This window comes from Lepidochelys kempii, chromosome 9, assembly GCF_965140265.1.
Source record: "Lepidochelys kempii isolate rLepKem1 chromosome 9, rLepKem1.hap2, whole genome shotgun sequence".
Classification (NCBI taxonomy): Eukaryota; Metazoa; Chordata; order Testudines; family Cheloniidae; genus Lepidochelys; species Lepidochelys kempii.
The window spans coordinates 91,244,245-91,254,747 of NC_133264.1; positions in this window are offsets into that span (position 1 = coordinate 91,244,245).

Consider the following 10,503-nt stretch of genomic DNA (forward strand, 5'->3'; position numbering starts at 1 on the left):
TCTAGCACAAATTAGAGCAGCCTTAAGGCTGCATTCACCTGTGCCCCCAGGATCTATGGGTCTGGAGGAAAGGTGGCAGAAGGCCCCTCCCACCTCCTCAGATGCACCCAACATTTTCCCAGTGCAGATCTGGCTCACGTTTTCCTGAGAATGCACTGTAGAAATGTGTGAAGCCCCCCCAACTTCCCCACACAGAATATCAGAGACCTCCTAGTCAGCACTAAAATCTCCCGTCACTGCTAATTTTCTTCACCCACAAAGATTCTGATTCATAAACATATAAAGAGAGGATAAAAAGGCCCAAGGTCCCTTATTGTCTGAGGTTCTTCTGCAATCACAGGATGCTGTGCACGTGGGACACATCGACAGTCTCTTCTGGTCAGTAAATCTTTACTCCAAAGATCCTGCCAGCAGGCTGGGATATGTTGCGTGCAGTCTAGTCCATCGTTTTTCAGCCGTTCTCGGGGTGGTGATGGCTCCTTATTCAAAAGCAAAAAAGTGTTTGCAACCTCCTTACATTTACTATAAGATGTTTAAAGAAAAGTGTCAATGCAATGGCTACATAGTTTGAGGGGGTTTCAAATGGTTGACAGAGAATACTTGACTTTAAAGGGTAAGGGTGGGCAGGGAAAGGGGAAAACAAGAGTTTCTTTGATTTAGATTGTGATACATTTTTCAATGCCTTATGACCCCTCCCCCCACCAGGCATCATGACCCACTGGTGGAGAAATCACTAGTCTAGTCCATCCCTCCGCCATCCTACTCCTTCCCTTGGCCTAGCACCCCTGCAAGATATTTAAAACCATGACCCCTCATCTTCCCCTAGCAGTTTAAGCATTATGACATCTCTGAAACCGGTCTCAAAGTAATTCACCATTTGGTTGCTTTGTAAGAGTATATTCGACATTCCTCTTGTGGTGAGAATTAGTCTGTTTTTTGTGATGATATTTGGGAGTATAAACCAAACACACTAGAATATACAAGGGAAATAGTTCCCCCAAGAATTCCTAAATATGGTGATCACTTTTTTAAGGCTACAAAGGAATTTGTGAATGGTATGTTGCTAAGTACACTGTGTACATAACACAGACATCAGAGCACTAGCTCACCAGTGGACTAAGGCTCAATGACTGATGCTTCTGTTTAGCCAGTGATATTGTAATCATTTCCTAAGTATACAATAGGTACATTTTATTGAATTAGTATCTTTTGGGGAGAGATTTCATGCTCCATCCTTCCTCTTCCCTTTAACAAGAGGAAATAATTAAATATGTGACACCCACCTAAAGCTGGAGAAAAGAGATCCCTTTCTTGAAAGGATTTTCCTTACATTTAGTAGCTATGTGGAGGGACAATAGAACAACCACTCCACTTTACCTCTGGAGTTATAACATACCTAGCAATAATGCAGGCAGGATGCACTTCTATACTATGCTTGTCAGAGGAAGCATTCTGGCCTTCTGGTGAAGGGAGGAGGGCTGGGAGAATTGTTAGAAAGGGAAAGCACCAGGGGAACTTATGTGGGAAATGAAAAGTAGAGACAGCAGAGCCAGCAGTCCAGCAAAGTTTATTAGATAAATGCCTGATTTCAGCATAGCATGATCATAAACCTACTGGCTAGCTATAAAACCGATATCAATGCCAACCCATAGATGTGATTAACTCATGGATTTGGAATCAAGCTTTAGTTCAACAGAAATGTTTCCAGCCCTCACTGGCTGCAAGAATAATCGTTCCCAGGAAAGAGAACCTACGGCGTTGGGATGAGGAACACAGTCATTTGCTTTATTAGGGGTGAGAGTTAACTTCAAATCTTGACGTGATATGCTTAGACTTTGATGCTAACCCTTCCTGAATAAGATACAGGCAGCGAACGGTCCTGTAGCAGAGTGCACCTGGGCAAAACCTCTCAGTCCATTCACTGAAAAGGACGTTAGAGGAAAGCGAGCCTAGAACAGGCCAAGCACTCAGCAGCTTTAGCAAAGGTGGGACAGCAGGGCTCAGTTCAGACTCTGACTTGCCTTTTTCTGCATTAGAAATGTAGGTCTTTACCCTGAAATGTCTTCTCTGCCAGAAAGGGAACATAGTAACACTGATGGGACCTTTCCAAACTAAATCATTTAGGAAACCCAGAAAGCCTCCCCATGCCCCCCAGAACCTCACATCTCGCTCTGTGTGGAACTGTCTTATTTCATACAGGTGATCTCTCCATCCAAGAGGGCCTCATGGGGTAGTAGGAACAACAAGCCTGACAAAGGACTAAAAAGGCACAAAGTCCTCCCTGAGAGAATTCAGCCCAATTGCACAAGAAGTCATAGCAATCAGGGCCACCCCTGGTACTGGGCACCACCTGCCCTTTCCGCTTGGAAAGAGAGAAGAGAACACACCTGAGATTTAACAATAGCATCAACACATCCTTCACAGAGGGAATCCTCCTGACTACCCTGAACTGCACAATAGTCCAACCAGAACTAGAAAAGCCACCACTCTGTGCTTTTCACCATACAAGTCACTGTGCTATGTCTAACTTTTTCTGAGCAACCTAATCAAGAAGGTGGTCGGGAGTGGGACACAAAACACCAGTCTCCAATGCCCTGGAACCTCTCTCAGGCTTCAGGCCAGGACATGGTACAGACACAGCCCTTACTGCTTTGGTGAATGATGTCCACACATACTTATCCTGCTGGGCTTCTCTGCAGCATGTAAGATAGTTGATCACTACAGGCTCCTGCCCACCCCCAAGAGAACACAGAGGGGTATGGAAATACCCCGAAACAGCATGCATCTTTCCTCTCAGACTAAATTCAGAGGGTTGCGATGGTCAGTTGACCACTCTGCTTCCAGGGGCCTTGCCTATGCAGTTCCACAAGGCTCAGTTCTGTATCCCATCTTATTCAGCATCCACCTGAAGGTAGCCAGGAAGCTGGTGGAGTACCATTAATATGGTGATGACATACAGCTCTACATCTCGTGTGTCAGACGTATGTAACCCTTCTGCCCGTCAGAGTTGGCATCAACAAGGGCCAGGTTCAGTATCTAGGGGTTCCTTTTCAACAATACAACACAAAACTGCCTCAAGCCTCCACCCAGGGACAATTACACATCACCCCCTGGGCACCTCTAAAAGGCAATACTTCCCTTCTCAAGCACAGAGTCTGAGTGTACCAAAAAAATTTTAATAAAAGGAGGGAAATAACTGCATTAATTTGGGGAAACACTGCAAACAGAGCTCAAACATAAACCATGAGTGAAAGACCCACCTGCAAGTAAGTTGGGCAGTGTCCTTTTCCCCTCAGGTTCTTAAGTCCAGCAACCCAAAAGTCCCTTTAATGTGGCCGTCCCTTCTCTGTACCCCACTCACAGTTGCTGTCCTTGGACAGCACAGACCCAGAGTTGCATCTGCAGCATTCAACTCCCAGCTGGGGGGGAGAGGGAGGGGGAAGGGAGAGGGGGAGTTAGGAGGCATCTTACTCGCTCTGCGGCTCGGGCATTCACTCTCCACGCCTCTCTGTGGGGCTCTGCTCTGGCCCTCTCCGCCAGCCGACCTGCTGGCCGCTCACCACACCTCTCCGCCAGCCGACCTGCTGGCCGCTCACCGCACCTCTCCGCCAGCTGACCTGCTGGCCGCTCGCCAAGATGTCTTCAGGGCCCACCACTCAACACAACTCTCAGTGATTTCAGCTGTTAGTGGGGGAGCCTCACTGCTGGTGCACACTGGGTAGTCCCTTGCATCAGAGATACTATCCCAAAGCAAGTCTAATATTCAGAGCTAGGTATCAGTGATTTCAACTCTGCAGCGTGTAACAAGACTAAACTGAGACTAAATTAGCTCTGTTATTACACAGTGGAGAGAAGAAGGGTCAGAAGGTGTCTAGGGCCCACACCACCAAGTACAAGTACCTGTCCCCACCATCTCTCTCCTCACTGGGCTTTGGAACCCATGTCGCCTGCCTAGCGAGTGGCACTTAGTTGAGGGTGAGTCTCTCCATTGGGAAATGCCAAGTACAGTTCTGCTGCCCAGGATTCACATAACAAGGATTACTCCTGCCCCAATAACAAGGAGACTGGGAATCCAACACCAGCCAAAAGCGACCACACGGGCAAGCAATCCCATCATGCTGAACATCTAGGCAGGGTGGGTTTGCCCATGCAAACGAGATCAGCTCCTGAAGTCTTCTTCAACAGCTCATCACTAGATGTCAGGGGAGAGCTCATTCAGACTCTGCTTACACATAAATAGCACCCATGCCCAGCTTTCTCACTGCCTAGTGGAGAGGAATACCTGGATGGAGTGGAGCTGGCTGAAGCTAACCCCCGGCAATGTGGAGAGGATGCTGGTAGGAAGAAATGGCTTGTTCCTCCTAATATACACCATTATAAAAAGCAGCTCTTGCACTGCTCAGTCAGTTCACAGCCTTGTGATCCTTTTGACTTCTCATTCCTACTGGATCTCCAGTTAGCCATGGCTATAAAAATCAGCCACTGCCATCGGCAACTGGCTAGTATATGACATCCCAACCTATCAGACACAGAGATCAGCACATTTGTGACTTCTAGGTTTGACTACAACTCATATCTAGGAATTAAACTAACCCCCGCCCCAGCCCCAAATCCATCTGCCGAAGAGCCCAGCACTCCATATGCTTAGCAACACAGGTCACTGCAAACAAACATCCCTGGTGCTACATTTTCTGCAATAGCTCCCCATTGAATACCAAAGCCCAGCACAAGGTGTCTCTCCTGTTATCAAAGCCTTATGAATCGAAATTAGAGCTGGGTGAAGTTGTACGGACAAAATATTTTTTCAAATGAAAAATGCAAAGTGGAGTCAAATATTTAATGAATTCCGTGTGAAAATTTCCAAAAAAAATCAGTGTTCAGTTTAGACATTTTTGAAATGAAACGTTTTGATTTTTCAATTCCAAAGGACTATTAAAAATAATTAAAAACCCCAAACAAAAAAGCTTCATTTCAAACAAGATGTTTTGTTGGACCTGAAATGAATTTTTCTTGATTTTTCAGTTCAGCTACTGAACTGAAAAATCTGTTATTTGCACAGCTCTAATGTAAAGTCTTTGGAAACTCCTAGACATTAAGGTCAGAAGGGACCATTGTGATCATCTAATCTGACCTCCTGCACAACGCAGGCCACAGAATCTCACCCACCCACTCCTGCGATAAACCTCTCACCTATGTCTGAGCTATTAAAGTCCTCAAATCGTAGTTTAAAGACTTCAAGGTGCAGAGAATCCTCCAGCAAGTGACCCATGCCCCATGCTGCAGAGTAAGGTGAAAAACTCTCAGGGCTTCTTCCAGTCTGCCATGGAGGAAAATTCCTTCCCGACCCCTAATATGGCTATCAGCTGAACCCTGAGCATGTGGGCAAGATTCACCAGCCAGATGAAAGAATTCTCTGTAGTAACTCAGATCCCACCCCATCTAACATCCCATCACAGGCCATTGGGCCTATTTACCATGAATAGTTAAAGATCAGTTAATTGCCCAAATCACATTACCCCATCATACCATCCCCTCCATAAACGTATTGAATTTAATCTTGAAGCCAGATAGGTCGTTTGCCCCACTGCTTCCCTTTGAAAGCTGTTCCAGAACTTCAATCCTCTGATGGTTATAAACCTTCATCTAATTTCCAGTCTAAACTTCCTGATGGCCAGTTTATATCCAGTTTATTTGGGACTGTTGTGAAATTCCTAAAAGTGTGTTTATAGATGGTGTGTGTGTGTGAGTGTGTGTGTGTGAGAGAGAGAGAGAATGATTTAAGACTATCAATGGGAAGGGGACTCAGAATTTAGCGGCAATGCTTATTCTGATCATAACTTTAACCTTGAAAGGGGATCCCGCTCCTATTGAAGTCTGTCACCAAATTCCCATTGACTTTAATGAGGTTTAATCTTACATAATTAAAGCTGATGGAAGTTTGGCTATTGATTTCAGTGGTGCAGGATTAGGCCCATATGCCGGAGAAGAAGTTTTGTAGGTTTTCATATACAGTGGCTGTTGCCAAGGATCAAGCGTTATTAGGAAGCTGACATGGACGAGAAGGGGATTTATGCTCTAAGTATTAAAAGCCGTTAAATACTCAGTTCAGTATAATGAACCCTTTTGAAACTGGCTAGGAAGTCCTTACTATCTACTAACAAAAGCCAGGACCGAGGTCTATTTCCATGCACATCCTGTGCAGTAGGCATGAATTTGAATGGCTGTTAAACTGCTGTCTGTCTGCTTTAAGATCAGTTGTGGGCCCTGCCCATCCCCTCTGTTTCCATAAAAGCAAGACTGGTGGGGGGGAGGGGAGAACACATATCCCAGCTCAGAATGGGGAAGCATCATCTCAGCTGTATTGCTCACCTTTCTCCTTTCACCCCACTGGTGATGCTGCCAGGGAACTGGGATTCACAGGTGGCGGCAGGACGGGGAGAAGGCCGCTCACGGTGACATCATCTGGCAAAACCATGGCAAACCAGACACCATAGGATTGGTCAGTATTAACTTACCTGCTCCACCCTTAGAGGAAATGCAGGGAGACTGAAATAAAGGATTGGACCAAGCCCATACCTTTTCAAGATGCGAGAGAAGTTTAAAAATTTTAAAATACAGAAATCTTTTCTGTTGAGTCCACCATGGAGGGCATGCATGTTGCCATCCCTCTTCCCTGCTTTATGCTGCCGCTTGGCTTACAAAGCCCTCTAGATGGTGCTGCTCAGCAGGAAATGATTGCCACTTCATACAGACACATTCATCTCCCTAAATATTTCCCTCCCCGGTCTCAGGAGAGACCATGGGCCCCGTGCATGTGCTTGTAGGGGGGTTTTGAGTTAAAATGAGAAAGTACTCCAAGGGTACCCAGTCATTCCCCACATTTCAATTCATTTTGCTGTCATGATAAATCAGATTTTGTTTCAAAGGAAGTCTGGTAAGGTAATTTTGCAGGTGATTCATTCAGGCTGCTCTAGAGTAAGGCAAGAGGGAATCTGTACTGTGTTTCACTGAAGAAGTAAACACTTTCTTTTAGAGTGAGATGTGACTGTGGGCAGCATGAAGACAGTCTTTGGTACCCAGCACATTTTCATCACTGACTGCACTAGTGTAAGTCATCTATTTGAGAATCTTCCCTCCAAGCAGTCGGTTTTGTTTAACTAGATTTGGAATAAGGTTATTTGTTTTCCTTGTGACGAAGCTTGGCTTTGAAGAATGCCTGTTTTGTGACTGGTTAAATTGAACACACATGGTTCAAAATCTTCTCCCTCCTCAAACAACCCTGGGGTTTGTCCCATACAAGGAGTTTGATGGAGTTCTTAACTAGGGACTTCTAACTGAATTATAAGCCCCAGTAAATGTGCTGGCAGCTAGAGAGTGGATGTTCCCAGCAGGAGACTCTTCACCCACAGCACTTTTCTCGGTTTCCAGATAGAGTTCTGCAAAATATTTAAATGAGTAAAAGGGGGGGAAATCTATATTATAGAGGCGACAGAGAGTTTGTCATAGAAGACCCACGCATGTTCTGTTATGCATGTTATCAAGGTTGCACAAGTTACCCAGGGAACAACTATTTGGAAGTTTCAGATTACATACAACCCTTTTTTGGTAGGAATGCTGCAGCTATTTGCAGTTTACATAGTTGAGAAGTTTGGAGTTTCGTAAAGCATCTAGAAATTTTTATTTTAAAGTTCTGAGTCTGGCAAAAGAATGTGCAAAACATTTTCCTCCTTGGTTCTAATAACTGTTTTTCACAGGACATTTTTGTTTTTAAAAACACCCATCTATCTCTACATGGAAGCCTATGCAAACAATAAAGAATAAATAATGCACACAATACAGATCCTTGGAGAGTAATTTTTCTTCTAGTGAGGGTGATTACAGACCTGATTCAGCAAGGTATTTAAACATGCATTTGACTTTAAACATGTAAACAATCCCCCACTGACTTCAATGGGACTAATCAGCAGTTCTCAAAAGGTGGGTCGGGACCCCAAAGTGGGCCGCAACTCCGTTTTAATGGGGTTGCCAGGGCTGGCTTAGACTTGCTGGGGCCCAGAGTTAAAGCCAAAGCCCGAGGGCTCAAGCCTTGGGTGGCGGGGCTCAGGTTACAGACCCCCTGCCTGGGGCTGAAGCTCTTGGGCTTCAGCTTTGCCTCCCCCACCCACCCCGGGACATTGGGGCTAAAGCTTTAGCCCTCCCAATCAGGGCAGTATGGCTCAGGTGGGCTCAGGCTTCGGTTCCCCCACTCCTGGGGTCATGTACTAATTTTTGTTGTCAGAAGGGAGTCGCAGTGTAATGAAGTTTGAGAATCCCTGAAATATTGCTTAAAGCTAGACACATTCTTGTGCTTAGTCCCACTGAAGTCAAGAGGGGCATGTCTACACTTAGCTGCGGTGATTGATGCACTGGGGTTGATTTAGTGGGTCTAGTGAAGAGACCCGTTAAATCGACCACAGATTGCTCTCCCATCAACTCTGGTGCTCTGGTCTCCTGTCGATGCAGCGTGGTGTAGACACCGCAGTAAGTCAACCTAAGCTATGTCGACTGCAGCTACATTATTCACGTAACTGGAGTTGCGTAACTTAGGTCGACTTACCCCCATAGTGTAGACAAGGCCAGAGATTGCTTACATTTTTAAAGTTAAGTGTAGAGCTGTGCTAATTTTTGACAAACTTTTTGCCAGCACAAAACAGATTTCGTAAACACTGAAATGTTTCATGAATTCATGTCAATCTTGCCAAAGTGTCTGTTTTGGGGAAAGATAGTTAAAAAAAATCTGGAAAATCTAAACGAAAATGTTTTGATTTTTCAGTTTGAATTTCCTTTTTTTTTTTTGAAATTGTCTTTAATTTTATTTATAAAATTCAAAAACATTTAAAAAATGCTTGAAATTGAAACAAAAATATTTGTTCCAACCAAAATGATTTGTTTTAAGTGCTATCAAACTGAAAAACCCATTATTTACCCTGCCATAGTGAAACATGCTTAAGAAACTTGCTGAACTGGAGCCTAGTTGTTAAAGGCCAGTTGGTAAGACACAAGTTCCTCCTCAAGGCGGAGATGATCAAAATACAAAAGGGTTCCAATGCACAGATAGACGATGCAGTGCAACACACTAATTCTTGTTCTGCTTGTAAAATAAAAACACGTAGTGTCCCAGAACTCGTATCTTGCCAGAGCAAAAGGAACTTTTACTTCAGAAATATACAGTTCTGTCCAAAATCAAACCCCCTAGGTTTGAAAGTAGATTCCTAGATCCAAATCAAGTCCCACTTCATGGCTGAAGTGGCAAAAAAGGAACTCTCACATCTTAATAGCCAGGCAGCTCTAAGGAAGATTTGGGGAGACTCCTGTATCTTCTGATTTGCCTGCTAAGTTCTTTTCTTTTTAGCTTTGTAACAACCGATGAGGTGGAAGAGACCTCGCTGATGTCCTCACCTAAGGCAAATAAGAATTTTAATCCAGTTCAACTGTCCATCAGTTAATTGTTTTCTCCATCTGTTTTTTCTTCTTCCCCTTTTATGGGGAATTGGATTAAAATTCTTATTTGCTATGCATTTGTCATGTAGCCAAGACCTTCTGCCTGATCATGTGTTATTACTGGGATCAGTCTGTGCAAGCACTCTTGAGCTGGCAACTAAGGAGGAGTTGGTTATTCCTTTCACATCCCAGATGGATCTTTTTCTACCTCTGCTTCTTCTGGTAGCAGGTACTATGGTCCCTGAGGCTTCACTGATTTCAATGTGCCGGGGTAGACAAGCAGGTCCAGGGCTAAAAAGTTTAATATCTGGATCTTAAATAAAAGAGCAGTTAAATTGCGAAGAACATTTTTTATGGCCCCTGGCATTCATTCTTCATTTACAGAATTAGGACACAATTTTATAGTTCCAGCCTGCTTTGTTCCCAGGTGATCTGTCAGTTAAACACTGGCACAGTTACAAGTCATGACAATACTTGTTAACAATTTGCTTGCAAAACTTGTACCATTCAACACGAGTGATATCATATGTTACTGAATGATGATTCTCTGCTCAGTTACTTCTTTATAACAGGGCAAAGAGTGCGAAAGAAGAGTGATGCATCAACACTGGATGGAGGTGCAAAAGTAAAGGTCCCGAGCACTGGTGCTGATTAAAAATGTCATGGCAATGTCACAAGAGCAAGACTGTTAAGGTCAGCGTCCAGTACCAATTCTAACATGATTAATCACATTCTAAGTTTTCCCCTGCTGTTCCACTTGGATATAAACATTTTAAAAAAATATAACTCAAGTGACTTTAGAGAAAGTAGAAAATTGTTAAACGTTATGGGACAGATTCTACCAGCCTTACGAACACTGAGTAGTACCTTACGACGTTGGACTATTCATGGAGCAGTCCTGCTCATCTGTCCCTAAATGCTTGACATGGATATTGTGAAAAGTACCTTCAAACTAGACTGGAGCGTCAATCAGGATCTGACCCAGAGCCCATTAAAGTCAATTGGAGTTTTTCCATTGACTTC